This window comes from Tasmannia lanceolata, unplaced genomic scaffold (assembly GCF_043159265.1).
Source record: "Tasmannia lanceolata isolate RefF3 unplaced genomic scaffold, GAP_Taslan_0.1 ptg000006l, whole genome shotgun sequence".
Classification (NCBI taxonomy): Eukaryota; Viridiplantae; Streptophyta; class Magnoliopsida; order Canellales; family Winteraceae; genus Tasmannia; species Tasmannia lanceolata.
In genome coordinates this window covers 46,010,740-46,030,808 of record NW_027518683.1, presented here as the reverse complement: position 1 = coordinate 46,030,808, position 20,069 = coordinate 46,010,740, and the positions used below count along the sequence as shown (strand labels likewise).

General features: G+C 39.5%; 1 pseudogene across 1 annotated transcript in view; it reads left to right on the top strand.

The window, feature by feature from the left end:
- The window catches only part of LOC143880372 (asparagine synthetase [glutamine-hydrolyzing]-like), a 50,481-nt pseudogene that overhangs the window by 28,388 nt on the left and 2,024 nt on the right, over positions 1 to 20,069 (top strand). The window lies entirely within an intron of this gene.

Below are 20,069 nucleotides of genomic sequence, written 5' to 3'. Positions count from 1 at the left end.
GAAGATCTATTATCTCTTACCTGGAAATGCCGTCAAACTCCGTAAAAAAAAAAATAAAATAAAATAAATAATCAGTACCAGAGGGACTCTAGTAAACTAGATCGACTCCCAATCTAAACATCGGAAGGCCTTCTTTGGCCGAATAAATCCCAAAATCAGAACCCAATGTCAAAACAAATACATGTTTGCAAACCCTTTTGAGCCTGAATGAAATTTTCTTGAAAACCCATCAAACTAGGGGCATTCGCCCCGAACTACGCGAGACCTGATCCCTACACTGGGGTACGTAGGCAGCTCGGTTAAACTGAGTTCGGTCAATTCAAAAAAGAAAAGCAATTCAATCAATCCAAAAAAGGAAAAGAAATGTAATCGTTCCAAAAAAAAAAAGAGGGACCAGTTCCAAAAGAAGAGAGGTCAATCATTCCAGAAAGAAAGAAAAAAAGGAAAAAATCAATAAACTTTCGAACAATTTATCTTCAAACTAGGGGCATTCGCCCTGAACTATACACGACCTGATTCCTACCTTGGGATATGTAGGCAACCTATTCACAGGTTCGGTCGAAATCTTTGTTGAACCTTAAGCCATTCTTTGAAAAGCCCTATCCTACCTATAAAGTCCTTCCGGTGTTCAGAACTAATGATCTAGGTCTCGAAACAAAAAAAAAATGATGATGAATAAAAAAAAATGGAGTTTGAAGATTTGCTAGACTGAAAACCTGAAAGGGCGGTTTAGGCAAAATTTAAGATTATTCCCCTGTTAAGTTGAAAACCCGAAAGGGCGGCTTAGGCAAAAGCTAAGGGGATAGCCTGCTGAATCGAAAACCTAGAAAGACGGTTCAGGCAAAAGTTAAGGCTACCACGGTCCGCCAAGTTAAAAACCCTGAAGAGGTGACTTGGTCACGGTAAGAGAATCATTATAAGAAGGCTACAGCCAGTATCAAGACTGAAGATCAACTGAAGTTCAAGCAAATTTATAAGAAGGTTACAGCCGGTATCAGGACTGAAGATCAATTGAAGTTCAAACAAATTCAAGCGACATCCTCAAAACTGGGGGCATTGGAGCTAAGCAATCCTAGGAGTTGTAATTAAATCATTGAGGCATTACTGTTTTAAGGAAAAAGTCCAGTGTTTACCAATTGAAAAAAATATTCCTTGAAAGGATAGACTTACCAAATAAAATGTTAACTAAGTCAGAAGCATTACTGTGTCTGTCAGTGTAGTTAATCAATCGTTGTTATTCTATGTTCACTCCTTTAGAGCTCCTCAATCCTTTGAGTAGTGCCTTTTATCTAAGTTTTCTATTTAAAAAGAGTCAATCGTCATCCATGTGTCCAAAATGATGCAACTGTCTCGGTGAAGGAGGCCCGGCTTCGTCAGCTCCCTGCGATTGTACCTGAAAGAGCTTGAGAATCCAGTCAAACAGCTTCATTTCAAAGATGATCAACTCAGAAGAGTTCAGAAGTAGAAACATCAGAAAGCCCAGCTTCCGTAAAAAGATCATACCCCAGGAAGGCATCTTAAGCTTGGAAGAGCCTCAGATGCAATGATGGTCGAGCCAATTTCTCAGAAAGATGAACCGTTAAAATTCAGAATTTCCTTCCAGTTAGTTAAATACTTTCCTGGTCAAGAAATGTTTATCTAAACACCTATCAAGAGGCAAGTCCCACTTTTCCATGATTATATCCAAGAGAGCCGTTGTTCTAGATTACCAATTTCAAGTGTCTTGTTCAAGGTTTCAGTCATCCAAATCCCCAAAGACAAGACCAGCAGTCTCTTTGAGAAAAATCTTGTTGAAGTTTCATAAAAGTGTTTCTAATCCATTCTTGTTAGTAATGGTTCTTCGGTTTGCCGTTTCATCATTCGTCACGGTTTGCCGTTTCATCATTCGTCAAAGTCCTAGTTTCCGATATCTTTGTCAAGCACGATCTGTAACATCCCCGATTTCATTAAGTTCAAAAAATCAAAAATTCATCAAATCCAATCCTATGTCAAATTCAAGTTCATAAAAAAACTCTAAATTCTTCATTGTTGAATTCATCAATCAAAGCTATCTTGTTTCTTTGAGCCCGTTTGTGAACGGTGCCTCTTTTCTCGAGTCCATTTGTAAATGGTCTCGTCTTCTCCTTGAACCCGTTTGTGAACGGTGCCTCATTTTCTGAGTCCATTTGTTAATGATCTCATGTCCTCCTTGAGCCCGTTTGTGGACGGTGCCTTATTTCTGAAAAATCAAAAATTCATCAAATCCAATCCTACGTCAAATTCAAGTTTATGAAAAATCTCTAAATTCTTCGTTGTTGAAGCTATCTTGTTTCTTTGAACCCGTTTGTGAACGGTGCCTCATTTCTCGAGTCCATTTGTGAATGGTCTCGTCTTCTCCTTGAGCCCGTTTGTGAACGGTACCTCATTTTCTGAGTCCATTTGTGAATGGTCTCTTATTCTCCTTGAGCCCGTTTGTGAACGGTGCCTCGTTTCTCGAGTCCATTTGTGAATGGTCTCGTCTTCTCCTTAAACCCGTTTGTGAACGGTGCCTCGTTTCTCGAGTCCATTTGTGAATGGTCTCGTCTTCTCTTTGAGCCCGTTTGTGAACGGTACCTCATTTTCTGAGTCTATTTGTGAATGGTCTCATGTTCTCCTTGAGCACGTTTGTGAACAGTGCCTCGTTTCTCGAGTCCATTTGTGAATGGTCTCGTCCTCTCCTTAAGCCCGTTTGTGAACGGTACCTCATTTTCTGAGTCCATTTGTGAATGGTCTCATGTTCTCCTTGAGCCCGTTTGTGAACGGTGCCTCGTTTCTCGAGTCCATTTGTGAATGGTCCCGTGTTCTCTTTGAGCCCGTTTGTAAACGGTACCTCATTTTCTGAGTCCATTTGTGAATGGTCTCTTATCCTCCTTGAGCCCGCTTGTGAAAGATGTCTCATTTTCTTTTAAAAACCGCTTGAGAACGATCTTTGTTCTTTCTCTTCGGAATCCATTCGAAACTGGTATCTCATTCTCTCGTTGCCCGTTTGTGAACGGCACCGCATCATGATTTCTTATTATGTTCTAATTCTAGGATTTCATTTAGGGTCTTGCATTAGGTAGTAAATGTTTGCGTCTAGGCTCCGTTTTGTGTAGAGTCTTTTGTCGATTAAAGCTACGCAAAATGGCTCTGTCATTTTGACTTTGGTATTCGATGACTACGTCATCTCTACCAAAGAGGGGCATCTGTAGACACCCCATTTTGCTCTACCTTAATCGATAAAGAAATTAGGGTTTGTTTTCCGTCGGTTTTCCAATGTCTTTCTTTCCCGCATCCGTTTGTTACATTTCTAAATATTTTTGGTCATTTCCGTCGTGTTTCGCATTTTCCCGCTAAATGTTGAGAAGGATTATTCAGAAAAATCTAAACTAGGGAGAATTTGTACCCGTTTGTGTGGGACCCGCTGGTGTGGGACCTGCTAGTGTGGGACCTGCTAGTGTGGGACCCGTTTGTGTGGGACCCGCTGATGTGGGACCCGTTTGTGTGGGACCCGCTGATGTGGGACCCGCTTGTGTAGGGCCCGCTGATGTGGGACCCGCTTGTGCGGAACCCGCTGATGTGGGACTCACCATTAGCATGACTTAACTTTCTCTACCATTTCCACTAACTTCATTTTTTCCTTTAAAATAACACCATTATCTCCATTACCATTATATATTCCATTATCCCCACCACCATTCCCACCATTACCATTATATATTCCATTATCCCCACCACCATTCCCACCATTACCATTATATATTCCATTATTCCCACCACCATTCCCACCATTACCATTATATATTCCATTATCCCCACCACCATTCCCACCATTACCATTATATATTCCATTATTCCCACCACCATTCCCACCATTACCATTATATATTCCATTATTCCCACCACCATTCCCACAATTACCATTGTTTATTTCCATTATTCTCCACCACACCCACCATTCACATTATATATTCCATTATTCCCCACCACAATTCCCACCATTACCATTATATATTCCATTATTCTCCACCACACCCACCATTCTCATTGTTTATTTCCATTATTCTCCACCACACCCACCATTCTCATTGTTTATTTCCACCTCTCCACTAAGTTTTTCACTATATAAAGAGAGGTGATGAGAGGAGGAGAAAAAAAACAACACATTGTTTTTGGATAGTTTTCTCTTTCTCTCCCTCAATATCTCTCACTCTCTCACTCTCACACTATCATTATCTACTTTCTCTCCTTATTTGTTTCTCCCCATCTCTCTCCCTTGTTCCATATAAAAAAAAATATAAAAGAAAATAAAACAAAGAAAAAGAGAAAGAAAGCGGAAGCGAATCAAGCGGCGGTGCGATTTTCGAATTTTTCGGCTCTCGGATTCGGCGAGGATTTCGATCACAGGTAGGTACTTAATTTTTAGATTTTTCTAGAATTATTTGGTATATTTGCATGATTTTTAGTATTTAATTGGATTTAGTTGAAAATTAAATATGTATCCTCAAAATCATGATCTCCATGAGTGTTTCGAAAATAAAATATATACTAAATGAATTCCAAAATTAATGAAATTTCGTGGGAAACTAATATGATACCAGTACATTCTACCATGAAATTTTGAGAATTTTGAGAATTTGTTTGGTATATTATTTTATGCTTTCTTTGAAATTTACCAGCTTTTGGAGGAATTGTTACTGACATCAGATCACAACTAAAATTCTTAAATTTTTTACAGTAGTCTTCAATCTCACATTTATAGTTACTGTAAAAGTTTCAAGTGATTTGGATCTGTTTTCATATGGGATGTAGGGTTAATTCATAATCTGGTCTGAAAATTAAAAAATCTGAAACTGATAGTAAATGGTTTCCAAAATTCATGAAAATTTCTCAGTATGTTATTTTTACTTATATCTTATTACTGTAGAAATTTCATTGAATTTAGATTCATATTTCTAGTGGTTTCTGTGTTATTTGTGCAATCTGGTCAATCAATTGTTAAATCGAAATTAAATATGAGCTTAATGTAAAAATCTGTAAAACTCTTTCCGTAAGCTACATTTCATCATATCTTGCTGCTGTAGAAATTTCAACTCATTTCGAATTCGTTTGCTACAATTTCACTTGTAAAATCACTCATATGTTTAAAATTGATAAAATTCATTGAAAATCCGAAATTAATTGAAAATCATCTGAATATTTCTAAAGAACCTTAAATCTCTGTCACACATTAACTCCTTAATCCATTGAAACAGAAATCTTAGGATCATTAGAATTCCCTGGAAAAATGGTCAGTGCATCCATAAACGTATCCCAATTGCAACCGATCTTTGACAATTTGAATACTTAAGCTATAGCATGTTGTTGGCTCCGAGGTTACTGTCCACGGAAATCCTGAGATATGCCAGGCAATAAGATGTTATAACCTAAGTATTAAATTGCGCAAGGAAAGAACGCACGATTCCCTTCCTTGGATGCTATTCTGGGCTGAAATTGGTGAACCCTAGAACCATTGGTAATCCTCAAGTGTCCATAAATCGAAAATCCATGAAATCTGAAATTAATTAACTTCAAGAATTTGAATTGATTTGTCTCGAGTCTTCCGGAACCATTGGATTATGGTTTCCAATCTAAGAACCATTAGAGCCCAATTTAGGAACACTAGTGTTGTGTCGTGTCCTAAGTTTTAGGGAGTCCTAGAGTTAGGAGTCCAGCCTCATCACGGACGCTTGCTATGTATAGCAACCGTACCATAGGTCTAGTTACACTAGTCACCTCATCTTTCCCTAAGACATGCCTAGTAGACTAGGATGTAGGCTAACCTGCATTAGTCTAAGGGACAACTTGCATTTAGATAAGAATCATATAGCATCTTCGATGAAATCCTAAGATAATAAAATCCTCAACTTGAATTAAACAACTTCTCTTAAAACTGTTGAAACAGTCAATCCCGTCTAGGTCGGTGTCTTAGTTGAGTTAGGCATATGTAGCTTAGCTTAGGTGCACCGAACTACGTCGACTCTGATCCCAGTGAGGCTTGGGTACGTAGGCAGCTTGGATGTCTGACGGCATACCACCCGCGAGTCGGCACCACAACAAATTGTGGTGTTTTGTATATTAATTTTCTTGTAAATACTTAATCAAATCAGTTAGGGTTTTCCATGAAATTAGAATTCTAGGAGAACTTTCACTTAGAATGAATCCAGACAAATTAATAAATCAAGATACACATCTAGGATTCACATTGAAATTAGATTCTAGGATGCATGTCACTTAGTTCGCACATTAACATAGAGTTGAATGAGCCATTTAAAATAAATTTAAAAGAGTTAGCTTTTGGAATCGAAGACCGATTATCGGGCAGGAATGGTGCATGTGGTGGATAACTCCCCATACCTTCCATTCTTGTAACCAGGTAGCGAGTCTAGATTTCTGGTTAATTACGGGTCCTAGATCTCACATCTAGGTGGCGACTCTGTCAGTCTCTTTCGTGTGGAATTCGGATTGCCTTAGTGATCCCAAGTCCACAGGAAAGACGAATTCAAATCAATATTAAAATGCACACGCCAATCGCGTGGGAACGAGAGACCAAAGGAGAGCGCGCGGCGGCTCGCGCCCCACGCCCCTCTCGCGGGATCATGTCCCACAGTCTGGCGACTCTGCTGGGGACCACCTAACTTCATTAAAATTCCAAAAGATAATTCATTTGAATTTAATTTAACTGGCTCATAAAAACTCTATATTTGTTAGATTAGTTTGTCTTGTTTTATTTTCTCATCACATTTTACTTAAACTCAATCTAACAAAACCTGAAGGCATCATAGATTGCGTAAACTTATTGCACACACTTATATCACTTGCATCTAAACCCTTGCATTTCACATGCACACACATCCTATTTTAGGAACCCGGAGTGTTATCTAACATGGTTGACTGGGATTTCATCACCTGGTGCCTCTGTGCTAGAGAAGCATTCCACCCTTAGCCTAGTACCTTTATGGTACGTAAACGGATCTCTTGTTCACGTACTGATACGCCGGACACTGGTACAGTATATCGAACAGGGATTCGCGCTAAGGGAACTCTTGGCCTTACCCCTAGATTAACCCACACATGCATGTAGTATACGAACACATGTGCATCACGTGTGTGAGCCTAGTTTAGGATATCTTACCCATTTGTGTCTAGATTAGGCCGTAGTCCATTTTCCAATGGCTACGATCGGTCCTTAGATACACGAACAAAGTCATGAGTCGAGATCCTCTCTCCACTCCGCTAGATTAGGAGTAAGGTTGATGCCTTCAGGTAACACTGATAAAATGTGTGAAGATTAAAAATTTTTCCTTTGGGGTTAGGATATAAATCCCATCATTTTCAAAGATCTCATAGGATTAGTCATTCATGATCTATCTGTTGAAAGCAATCTTATACTATCTCATCTAATCTCTTGATCGTGCGTCTTTCATTCTCCTGTCATACGATTCGATCGTATCTTCATGCCATCCCCTAACTGGCAGGAGCAGAATCTCACAATCTTTCGATTATGCAATCTCATGATCTGATCATGCCTGGTCCAGATGATCCAATCTTGCTTGTACCTTTGGTCCTTTCTTACTCTAAGGGCAACCTTTTTCAAGAATATTTTGCTAAGTCCTTCAGAGTTCACTATCATAATCCTTGAACTAGGGGCATTCCCCTATGCGAATCAGTCATCATGGTCAGTACAATTGTTGAGTCCGGTCTTACATTTCAAGGTCAATGCCTAGTCCAGGCAACTCATCTCTCTTTTTTATTTAGAGTTGTGAATCCTGAGCATGTTCAGGATAGGTCGTGTCCAATAATTCACTTGTGTCTGTTTCTTAAGTTTGCTTCTGATCTTAAAGTAAGACTCCCTCCTCAAATGAGGACAAAATTGACGAAACTCCACTTGAGTCACAGCAATTACTTGAATAAGAGGAGGAGCGCCAATCCCAGCCTTTCAAAGATGAAATTAAAGTGGTAAACACTGGCACTGAAACCTTGATCCAGTAAATGCCGATTGAAAATACATTACCCTCTGAAGAGTGTGAAGAATTGGTAAACCCATTTTGAGGATAAAAAGATGGTCCGGTAAGCGTTACCATTAATGCCAGGAGAAAGACCCAGATAGAAGGTTCAAGAAAGAATGAAGTGAATATCATATGCTATGCAAGGGGCATGGAGTGGAAACAACTTTCATATTTCCAATGAATGACCTTGGTTCTCAAATTCATAACATGAAGCCATCAAATTCGAGATAAGAAGTTCAAGAGCAAGCATTGAAAAGTGATCATCAGATATCAAGAGTTACAAATCCATAGATGGAGGATGTCGAAGAACAAGTTTCGCTCTATGAAAGTCGAAGGCGCGTTTTAGAATCTTGAAAGAAGAAGATCTATTATCTCTTACCTGGAAATGCCGTCAAACTCCGTAAAAAAAAAAATAAAATAAAATAAATAATCAGTACCAGAGGGACTCTAGTAAACTAGATCGACTCCCAATCTAAACATCGGAAGGCCTTCTTTGGCCGAATAAATCCCAAAATCAGAACCCAATGTCAAAACAAATACATGTTTGCAAACCCTTTTGAGCCTGAATGAAATTTTCTTGAAAACCCATCAAACTAGGGGCATTCGCCCCGAACTACGCGAGACCTGATCCCTACACTGGGGTACGTAGGCAGCTCGGTTAAACTGAGTTCGGTCAATTCAAAAAAGAAAAGCAATTCAATCAATCCAAAAAAGGAAAAGAAATGTAATCGTTCCAAAAAAAAAAAGAGGGACCAGTTCCAAAAGAAGAGAGGTCAATCATTCCAGAAAGAAAGAAAAAAAGGAAAAAATCAATAAACTTTCGAACAATTTATCTTCAAACTAGGGGCATTCGCCCTGAACTATACACGACCTGATTCCTACCTTGGGATATGTAGGCAACCTATTCACAGGTTCGGTCGAAATCTTTGTTGAACCTTAAGCCATTCTTTGAAAAGCCCTATCCTACCTATAAAGTCCTTCCGGTGTTCAGAACTAATGATCTAGGTCCCGAAACAAAAAAAAAATGATGATGAATAAAAAAAAATGGAGTTTGAAGATTTGCTAGACTGAAAACCTGAAAGGGCGGTTTAGGCAAAATTTAAGATTATTCCCCTGTTAAGTTGAAAACCCGAAAGGGCGGCTTAGGCAAAAGCTAAGGGGATAGCCTGCTGAATCGAAAACCTAGAAAGACGGTTCAGGCAAAAGTTAAGGCTACCACGGTCCGCCAAGTTAAAAACCCTGAAGAGGTGACTTGGTCACGGTAAGAGAATCATTATAAGAAGGCTACAGCCAGTATCAAGACTGAAGATCAACTGAAGTTCAAGCAAATTTATAAGAAGGTTACAGCCGGTATCAGGACTGAAGATCAATTGAAGTTCAAACAAATTCAAGCGACATCCTCAAAACTGGGGGCATTGGAGCTAAGCAATCCTAGGAGTTGTAATTAAATCATTGAGGCATTACTGTTTTAAGGAAAAAGTCCAGTGTTTACCAATTGAAAAAAATATTCCTTGAAAGGATAGACTTACCAAATAAAATGTTAACTAAGTCAGAAGCATTACTGTGTCTGTCAGTGTAGTTAATCAATCGTTGTTATTCTATGTTCACTCCTTTAGAGCTCCTCAATCCTTTGAGTAGTGCCTTTTATCTAAGTTTTCTATTTAAAAAGAGTCAATCGTCATCCATGTGTCCAAAATGATGCAACTGTCTCGGTGAAGGAGGCCCGGCTTCGTCAGCTCCCTGCGATTGTACCTGAAAGAGCTTGAGAATCCAGTCAAACAGCTTCATTTCAAAGATGATCAACTCAGAAGAGTTCAGAAGTAGAAACATCAGAAAGCCCAGCTTCCGTAAAAAGATCATACCCCAGGAAGGCATCTTAAGCTTGGAAGAGCCTCAGATGCAATGATGGTCGAGCCAATTTCTCAGAAAGATGAACCGTTAAAATTCAGAATTTCCTTCCAGTTAGTTAAATACTTTCCTGGTCAAGAAATGTTTATCTAAACACCTATCAAGAGGCAAGTCCCACTTTTCCATGATTATATCCAAGAGAGCCGTTGTTCTAGATTACCAATTTCAAGTGTCTTGTTCAAGGTTTCAGTCATCCAAATCCCCAAAGACAAGACCAGCAGTCTCTTTGAGAAAAATCTTGTTGAAGTTTCATAAAAGTGTTTCTAATCCATTCTTGTTAGTAATGGTTCTTCGGTTTGCCGTTTCATCATTCGTCACGGTTTGCCGTTTCATCATTCGTCAAAGTCCTAGTTTCCGATATCTTTGTCAAGCACGATCTGTAACATCCCCGATTTCATTAAGTTCAAAAAATCAAAAATTCATCAAATCCAATCCTATGTCAAATTCAAGTTCATAAAAAAACTCTAAATTCTTCATTGTTGAATTCATCAATCAAAGCTATCTTGTTTCTTTGAGCCCGTTTGTGAACGGTGCCTCTTTTCTCGAGTCCATTTGTAAATGGTCTCGTCTTCTCCTTGAACCCGTTTGTGAACGGTGCCTCATTTTCTGAGTCCATTTGTTAATGATCTCATGTCCTCCTTGAGCCCGTTTGTGGACGGTGCCTTATTTCTGAAAAATCAAAAATTCATCAAATCCAATCCTACGTCAAATTCAAGTTTATGAAAAATCTCTAAATTCTTCGTTGTTGAAGCTATCTTGTTTCTTTGAACCCGTTTGTGAACGGTGCCTCATTTCTCGAGTCCATTTGTGAATGGTCTCGTCTTCTCCTTGAGCCCGTTTGTGAACGGTACCTCATTTTCTGAGTCCATTTGTGAATGGTCTCTTATTCTCCTTGAGCCCGTTTGTGAACGGTGCCTCGTTTCTCGAGTCCATTTGTGAATGGTCTCGTCTTCTCCTTAAACCCGTTTGTGAACGGTGCCTCGTTTCTCGAGTCCATTTGTGAATGGTCTCGTCTTCTCTTTGAGCCCGTTTGTGAACGGTACCTCATTTTCTGAGTCTATTTGTGAATGGTCTCATGTTCTCCTTGAGCACGTTTGTGAACAGTGCCTCGTTTCTCGAGTCCATTTGTGAATGGTCTCGTCCTCTCCTTAAGCCCGTTTGTGAACGGTACCTCATTTTCTGAGTCCATTTGTGAATGGTCTCATGTTCTCCTTGAGCCCGTTTGTGAACGGTGCCTCGTTTCTCGAGTCCATTTGTGAATGGTCCCGTGTTCTCTTTGAGCCCGTTTGTAAACGGTACCTCATTTTCTGAGTCCATTTGTGAATGGTCTCTTATCCTCCTTGAGCCCGCTTGTGAAAGATGTCTCATTTTCTTTTAAAAACCGCTTGAGAACGATCTTTGTTCTTTCTCTTCGGAATCCATTCGAAACTGGTATCTCATTCTCTCGTTGCCCGTTTGTGAACGGCACCGCATCATGATTTCTTATTATGTTCTAATTCTAGGATTTCATTTAGGGTCTTGCATTAGGTAGTAAATGTTTGCGTCTAGGCTCCGTTTTGTGTAGAGTCTTTTGTCGATTAAAGCTACGCAAAATGGCTCTGTCATTTTGACTTTGGTATTCGATGACTACGTCATCTCTACCAAAGAGGGGCATCTGTAGACACCCCATTTTGCTCTACCTTAATCGATAAAGAAATTAGGGTTTGTTTTCCGTCGGTTTTCCAATGTCTTTCTTTCCCGCATCCGTTTGTTACATTTCTAAATATTTTTGGTCATTTCCGTCGTGTTTCGCATTTTCCCGCTAAATGTTGAGAAGGATTATTCAGAAAAATCTAAACTAGGGAGAATTTGTACCCGTTTGTGTGGGACCCGCTGGTGTGGGACCTGCTAGTGTGGGACCTGCTAGTGTGGGACCCGTTTGTGTGGGACCCGCTGATGTGGGACCCGTTTGTGTGGGACCCGCTGATGTGGGACCCGCTTGTGTAGGGACATGATCCCGCGCCCCACGCCCCTCTCGCGGGATCATGTCCCACAGGTTTAATAGAGATAGAAATTACCGAACCTGTGTTACACGGTTTGATCTTTTTGAAGGGTTTTTAATGGAGAATGAAAATTACCGAACCTGCGTTACGCGGTTTGGTCTTTTTGAAAGATTTTATCAGAGTTAGAAATTATCAAACCTGCGTTATGCGGTTTGGTCTTTTTGAAAAATTTTAACGGAGTTTGAAATTATCAAACCTGCGTTACGCGGTTTGGTCTTTTTGAAAAATTTTAACAGAGTTTGAAATTATCAAACCTGCGTTACGCGGTTTGGTCTTTTTGAAAGATTTTAACAGAGTTCGAAATTATCAAACCTGCGTTACGCGGTTTGGTTTTTTTTAAAAGATTTTAACAGAGTTCGAAATTATCAAACCTGCGTTACGCGTTTGGTCTTTTTGAAAGATTTTAACAAAGTTTGAAATTATCAAACCTGCATTACGCGGTTTGGTCTTTTTGAAAGATTTTAACAGATTTGAAAATTACCGAACCTGCGTTACGCGGTTTGGTCTTTTTGAAAGATTTTTAATGGAGAAACTCGCTGAACCTGTGTTACACGGTTTGGTCTTTTCTTCGATCATTTTGGGGGTTGCAATAAGGAAAATATTTCCGATCTTGCGTTACGCAGATTGGTTTTTCTTTCTTTCGCCCGGGTAGTTAGTACCCTGATGATTAGTAGTGTAATGTCAAGTAGTGACTTACCTAATCATCGTTCCGCAATGTGCAGCTTCCTAACGAGTTAGGAGTCATGTGTATCTGCGAAGAGGTTTGTATGGGACTGTTTAGCAGGACATACGAATTTGGGTTTATGTGGAACTGTTTAGCAGAACCGCGTGATCCGGAGTGATTCGCTACCTTGAAAGAGAGGAGTCAGAATTACTCTGATAGTTAAACAGATTCATTTTCAGTAATGATCTGTATATCTATCGCCTGGCTTGAGACTTAGTCTCGCCTCGGTATTAGAAGTTTGAGTTTAGCTCAAATATTCGAGTACCCCGATGATTAGTAGTGTAATGTCAAGTAGTGACTTACCTAATCATCGTTCCGCAATGTGCAGCTTCCTAACGAGTTAGGAGTCATGTGTATCTGCGAAGAGGTTTGTATGGGACTGTTTAGCAGGACATACGAATTTGGGTTTATGTGGAACTGTTTAGCAGAACCGCGTGATCCGGAGTGATTCGCTACCTTGAAAGAAAGGAGTCAGAATTACTCTGATAGTTAAACAGATTCATTTTCAGTAATGATCTGTATATCTATCGCCTGGCTTGAGACTTAGTCTCGCCTCAGTATTAGAAGTTTGAGTTTAGCTCAAATATTCGAGTACCCTGATGATTAGTAGTGTAATGTCAAGTAGTGACTTACCTAATCATCGTTCCGCAATGTGCAGCTTCCTAACGTGTTAGGAGTCATGCGTATCTGCGAAGAGATTTGTATGGGACTGTTTAGCAGGACATACGAATTTGGGTTTATGTGGAACTGTTTAGCAGAACCGCGTGACCTGGAGTGATTCGCTACCTTGAAAGAGAGGAGTCAGAATTACTCTGATAGTTAAACATATTTATTTTCAGTAATGATCTGTATATCTATCGCCTGGCTTAAGACTTAGTCTCGCTTCGGTATTAGAAGTTTGAGTTTAGCTCAAATATTCGAGTACCCTGATGATTAGTAGTGTAATGTCAAGTAGTGACTTACCTAATCATCGTTCCGCAATGTGCAGCTTCCTAATGTGTTAGGAGTTATGCGTATCTGCGAAGAGGTTTTTATGAGACTGTTTAGCAGGACATACGAATTTGGGTTTATGTGAAACTGTTTAGCAGAACCGCATGATCCGGAGTGATTCGCTACCTTGAAAGAGAGGAGTCAGAGTTACTCGGATAGTTAAACAGATTTATTTTCAGCAATGATCTGTATAACTATCACTAGGCTTGAGACTTAGTCTCGCCTCGAGTATTGGATGTTTGAGTTTGGCTCAAATATTCGAGTACCCTAATAATGGGTCAAGTTTTAGACTGATCGGGTGATAAAAAAAAACTCTTTGAGTGTTTGGTTTTGAACTTGTTTTGGATAAATTTCAATACAGTGGTCTTTGGCCTATTTTTTGCAAGTTTCTAAAAAAGGAAAAAACTCTTTGAGTGTTTCGAGTTATACTTGTCTTAGACAAATTGCAACGTGGTTTCTAAAAGATTAAAAAAAATGAAAACTCTTTGAGTGATTGAAATGATTGGTTTGTTTGTTTGGTTGGCGCTCTTTGAGCAATTGTTATGTTTACTTTGGCTTAGCCTGATAAAAAAAAAGTGTTTGTGTTTTTATAATCGTTCGTTCATCTTTGTTAACTAGTTTAGATAGTTGAGTCATGAGTATTAGGGAGAGACTATCTCTTTGTGATGTCTTTGTTGCCGAGTTAAGAGTCGGTGAGAGGCTATCTCCTTATTGTTAGTAGAGTCTTACTCTTATGAATGCTGTTCTTAGAATCGAAAATCCAAAAATTTGCTTTGCCTTCGGGTCAGTCAAAATGTGTCGTCTGTTCAGCTTTGCCATTCGCGTGACAAACACGCTCTGCCAAAGAGGGGCATCTGTAGACACCCCATTTTGACCGGACCCAAGTTCGCATTGCTTGGGCAAAACCTCGTCAAATCAGTGAGTTAAAATCTCAAATTGCATCCTAAGCTAGGTTAGGATCTCACTAGGATCCTCTCAAAATTTCGTCAAGATCTGTCACGGTTTGCCGGGCAAATAAGGGGGATAGATTATGTAGTGTAATACATGCAATAAGGGGGTTGAATTGGTCAAAGCAAGGGCTGTCCGCGGGAGGAAAATGATACAAATCTACTATTTTTACAAGCGGGGGTTGAATTAGCTCGTTTTTTACGCAGCTAATTCGCGCGCTTATCAAAAGTCGTTCGCCCATCATTATTTTTTGCGCCCATCAAAATGGGGAGTGCTAATATCAATAGCCTCATTTTCTGTTTATAAGCTCGAAAAAAAAATCAAGAGTGGGGGGGACGATTCATTTTCGTCGAGAAAATTCACAGAGGGAGAGATCGAGATCGGAAAAAGGGGGATTTCCAGATCTTCTCCGGCTAAGCTCGCCGGAGCTCAGGTCTGATCGGAGTTTGGTTAGTCTCCGTTTGTTTGATATAGATCTCGTAATCTACAAACCTCCTTTGAAACCCTAACTCTCATCTCTCCATTTTTTATTTCTTCTCCGAGCAGAATTCCGGCGAGAGTACCCCATTTCTATCTCCATCCGCAAGATCTGTCGGGATCTGATCTTCTCTATCTTCATAGATTTGAAAGAGGGAGACGGTTCATTTTTCATAAAAAATAAAGAGGAATCTCAGATCTGAGATCTAAGATATGAAATTGAAGGATTTGTTTCGATTAGGTTTTCCCTAATCTGAAACAGGAGAGAGAGAGAGAGAGGAAATTTCTTCCTTCGGCCATCTTCTCCGGCGAACTTGCCGGAACTCCGACCGGAGCCTCCATCATTTAGGCATCTATGTTCTGTGCCTCAATCAATTTCTGTCATCTCAAATCTCTTCATCTCTACCATGTTCTTGGCCTTGTAAACTCAAACCCTAACCCATTTCTTTTGACCCAAACCCATTTTCTCCTGTGGAATTCATTGGATTCCTAGATTTACACTCTCTAGATTTACACTCTCTAGAGTCGTCTTTACCCACGTGCACATGGAGGACTATAACGCGTCCACCCATCATCATATCATAACTTAGTCCATATTCAGAATTAGGGTATCACAAGATAAACCCTAAACATAAACATATCTTACGGAAACAAGTTTCGAGGATACAAAATAGAATTATAGCTTTATCAGTAAAATCATTTATCTGAAAGGAATGGGGTCTGAAAGAAAGGATCCCCCTTGGATTCTCATCAGTTGTGGATCTTAGAAGGATAGGAACTCTTATAGCAATTACAAAAGAGAATCAATGGAAAAACCTTTAAAGATAGCAAAAGAAAATCAAAGATAGGGGACCCTTACACAGCAAAAGAGAATCAAAACATAGAAAACCCTTACAGATAGCAAAAGAAAATCAAAGATAGGAAACCCTTACCTATAACTTTCCGATCACAGGTTTGTTTGAGCTTACACCTTGGAGTGGATAAGCTGTAAATATATTCTAATTTTATCAATTTCATGTTTAAAGGCAGTGTCCTTTCTGTCCAGGTAATGTCCATTTATGTCCAAAATAATGTTCCCTGTGTTCAGTGTTCTTTCTATTAAATTTTAAAGATCATGGGGCCCAGCATGCACTATTCATATGGACCCCATATGTTACTATTCATGTGGACCCCACATGTTACTATTCATGTGGACCCCACAGGTTACTATGCTCAGCAGTTCACCATTCTTTGATTAAAGTTTACTTTACGGTTACTATGCTAGCATTTCACCGTTCAAATAAGATGATAAAACTTGCAGATTAAAGTTTACTTTACGGTTACTATGCTAGCATTTCACCGTGCAAATAAGATGATAAAACTTGCAGATTAAAGTTTACTTTACGGTTACTATGCTAGCATTTCACCGTTCAAAGAAGATGATAAAACTTGCATAATCTATAGCGAGTTATCGCCTCTTATGCATGCTTTATCATAATATTTACATAGGTGGTAGAACCAACCATATTACCCATAATAATTACTTTAACTATCTATATGAAAGACTTACCTTGGTAGTGATGAAGTAGATTTTCTTTTCCTTCTCCTCTCTCTCTTTTTCCCTCTCTCTCTTACTCTTTCTTCTCTCTCGTTCTCTTTTCTCTCTCTCTCCTTTTATTTTTTTCTTCTTCTTCTCTTCCTCTATTTATAGGTATTTCTTTCAACTAAAATCTTAATTTCACAACTACTCTCTTAAATGCTTTTACAAAAATATAGGAATAGTAAAGGTATAAATAAATGAATAGTAAAGGCTACTTGAATAGTAACAGGATGATTAATATTATTAAATTATTATTTTCGTCGGTGAAGCACAACTACTCATTAATGATAGTGGTTGTGGAGTGACCCGCTTAACCAATGAGTTAATGAAAGTGGTTGCGGTGTGTCCTTCTGGTAGTGGTTCCCACTAGTGATGGGTCCCGCTGGCGTTGGGTCCCGCTAATTTGTGGGTCCTGCTTGTTGTGGGTCCCACTGGTGGTAGGACCCGCTTGTGTGAGGCCCGCTGATGTGGGACCCGCTTGTGTGGGGCCCGCTAATGTGGGACCCGCTTGTGTGGGGCCCGCTGATGTGGGACCCGCTTGTGTATAGTACTCGGTGGGTCCTGCTGTGAATAGTAATTTTGAATAGTTATCTCATAGTGAACTTGCATAGTATTTCTGCATAGTAATCTTGCATAGTGACTATTGTGAATAGTAATTATGAATAGTGACTATTGGTAATTTTTAATGTGTTAGTATCTACTCATTTTTAGTTGACATCTGGGGCGGTGGTTTAGTGGTAGGAAGCCGTTCAATCCTCGCTCAGCGTTGGGTTCGAATCGCGTACGCCCCATTATGCCAGATGTCCTCATGCCCGATTAACTCGGGGAAAAATGAGTAATGACCGATGATTACCCACCTATGAGGCCATTTTTATTTATTTGTATATATATATATTATATATATATTTTACCGGTTATTACATTCTACCCCCCTTAAAAAAAAATTTCGTCCTCGAAATTTTACATACCTTAAAAAGTAAATAGATGAGGATACTTTTGTTTCATCTCCTCCTCCGGTTCCCATGTTGCTTCCTCGGTGGCTTGGCTCCTCTACAGAATCTTCACCAGTGATATTCTTTTTGTCCGAAGAATTTGTGCCTTTCGATCAAGGATTTGTACTGGTTGCTCTTCATAAGACAAATCTTGTTCCAACTGCATTGGTTCTGTTTGCAGTACATGTGATGGGTCCGCCAAGTATTTCCTTAAAAGTGAGACGTGAAACACATTGTGAACATGTGACAAGGCTGGTGGCAAAGCTACACGGTATGCTACTGGTCCAATTCGTTCAAGTATTTCGTATGGTCCAATATATCTGGGACTGAGCTTCCCTTTCTTTCCGAACCTTATCACACCCTTCCAAGGTGATACCTTTAAGAATACACGGTCACCCACTGCAAACTCCAGGTCTCGACGTCGATGATCGGCGTAGCTTTTCTGTCTGCTTTGAGCCGTCCTCATATGTTGTTGGATCATACGTACTTTGTCAGTAGTTTCTTGTACTAACTCTGGGCCTAGAAGTTTTCTTTCTCCGACCTCATCCCAACACGTTGGTGTTCTACACCTCTTACCATAGAGAGCTTCATAGGGTGCACTCTCTATACTAGAGTGATAACTGTTATTATAAGAAAATTCAACCAATGGTAAGTGTTGGTCCCAATTACCTTGGAAGTCTATTATGCAAGCTCTAAGCATATCCTCCAGTGTCTGAATTGTCCGTTCGGATTGACCATCTGTTTGAGGATGAAAGGCAGTGCTGAAATTCAACTTTGTCCCCCAATGCTTTTGTATACTCCTCCAGAAATTAGATGTGAAGCGCGGGTCACGATCAGACACAATGGATGCTGGTATGCCGTGTAACCTGACTACTTCTTTGATGTAGAGCTTCGCCAATTGATCTAAGGAAAAAATTTCTCGTATTGGGATAAAATGAGCTACCTTCGTCAGTCGATCAATGATGACCCATATTGCGTCATTTCCTTTCGTAGTCCTCGGTAGTCACGTAACGAAATCCATTGCTATCATATCCCACTTCCATATAAGCACCTCTAGTGGTTGTAAGGCTCCCTTTGGTAGCTGTCGTTCTGCTTTAACTTGTTGGCAAACCAAGCATGTAGACACGAACTCAGCAATCTCTCTCTAAATTATAACTCATATTTAAAAGCATTTATAGAAGTAGCACAGAAGTCATAAATAGCACATAAGTTCTAAATTAACCAACGACTAGCGGTATAGTTAACATATTTTAACTTAAGATAGGGTAAATTCTAATCCTATCTTTTTGAATCCTAATTTCCAAAACCGACTAAACTTCGCTCTGATACCAAATGTAACGCCCCGGATTTTTGAAAGAAATACCAACTCGGTGCGTAGAAGATTACATCATCTTTTCTCAAAAAATTTCATTATTCCCAAGATCTCAAATACAACAACTACGTTTAGAGGGTTTACAGAAATTAGGTCTAACTTATTACATCTTAATTCAAGACATAGTTGATACATATTTAAAACATATTTGTCCTTTAGGACAGTTCTGCATTCAACTCTAGCATTCCTCATCTTTCATCTATACTTCACCTGGGGGTTGGAACAATAAAACAAGAAAAAGAAAGGGGTAAGCTCAAATAGCCCAGTAGGGTAGAAACAACAAGTGATGTATCTTACGTAGTATTTCTGCATTGTAATCTTGCATAGTGACTATTATGAATAGTAATTATGAATAGTGACTATTGGTAATTTTTAATATGTGTTAGTATCTACTCATTTTTAGTTGACATCTGGGGCGGTGGTTTAGTGGTAGGAAGCCGTTCAATCCTCGCTCAACGTTGGGTTCGAATCGCGTACGCCCCATTATGCCAGATGTCCTCATGCCCGATTAACTCGGGGAAAAATGAGTAATGACCGATGATTACCCACCTATGAGGCCATTTTTATTTATTTGTATATATATATATATATATTATATATATATATATTTTACCGGTTATTACACTCAAACCTTCTCCATTCATAACCAGGCACGAACCCATATATATTTTTGGTTATCCATTGCACAGAGGATTTGATTTTAGGGTTCCATGGCATATCCATGGATGGCGACTCTGAGTTTATTTTAGGTATGTCTCGGTTTCGAGCCCTGGCTCCGGATCAAGACATATCTCTTTCTTTTTATATCGCCACTCGTGCTATGCTATGAGGGTGGCATCCGTTTCGAGAGTTCCTTGGCAGAGCTCTCATTCACGTGGATGATCCAGAGGATGGTGGGGGACAAGTTTCCTCACCTCACTACCTCTTTCGGATCTGGGTCCACACATGTACATTTATTTTTCTTTGTAGTTACGAAATAAGGTTTTGTGGTT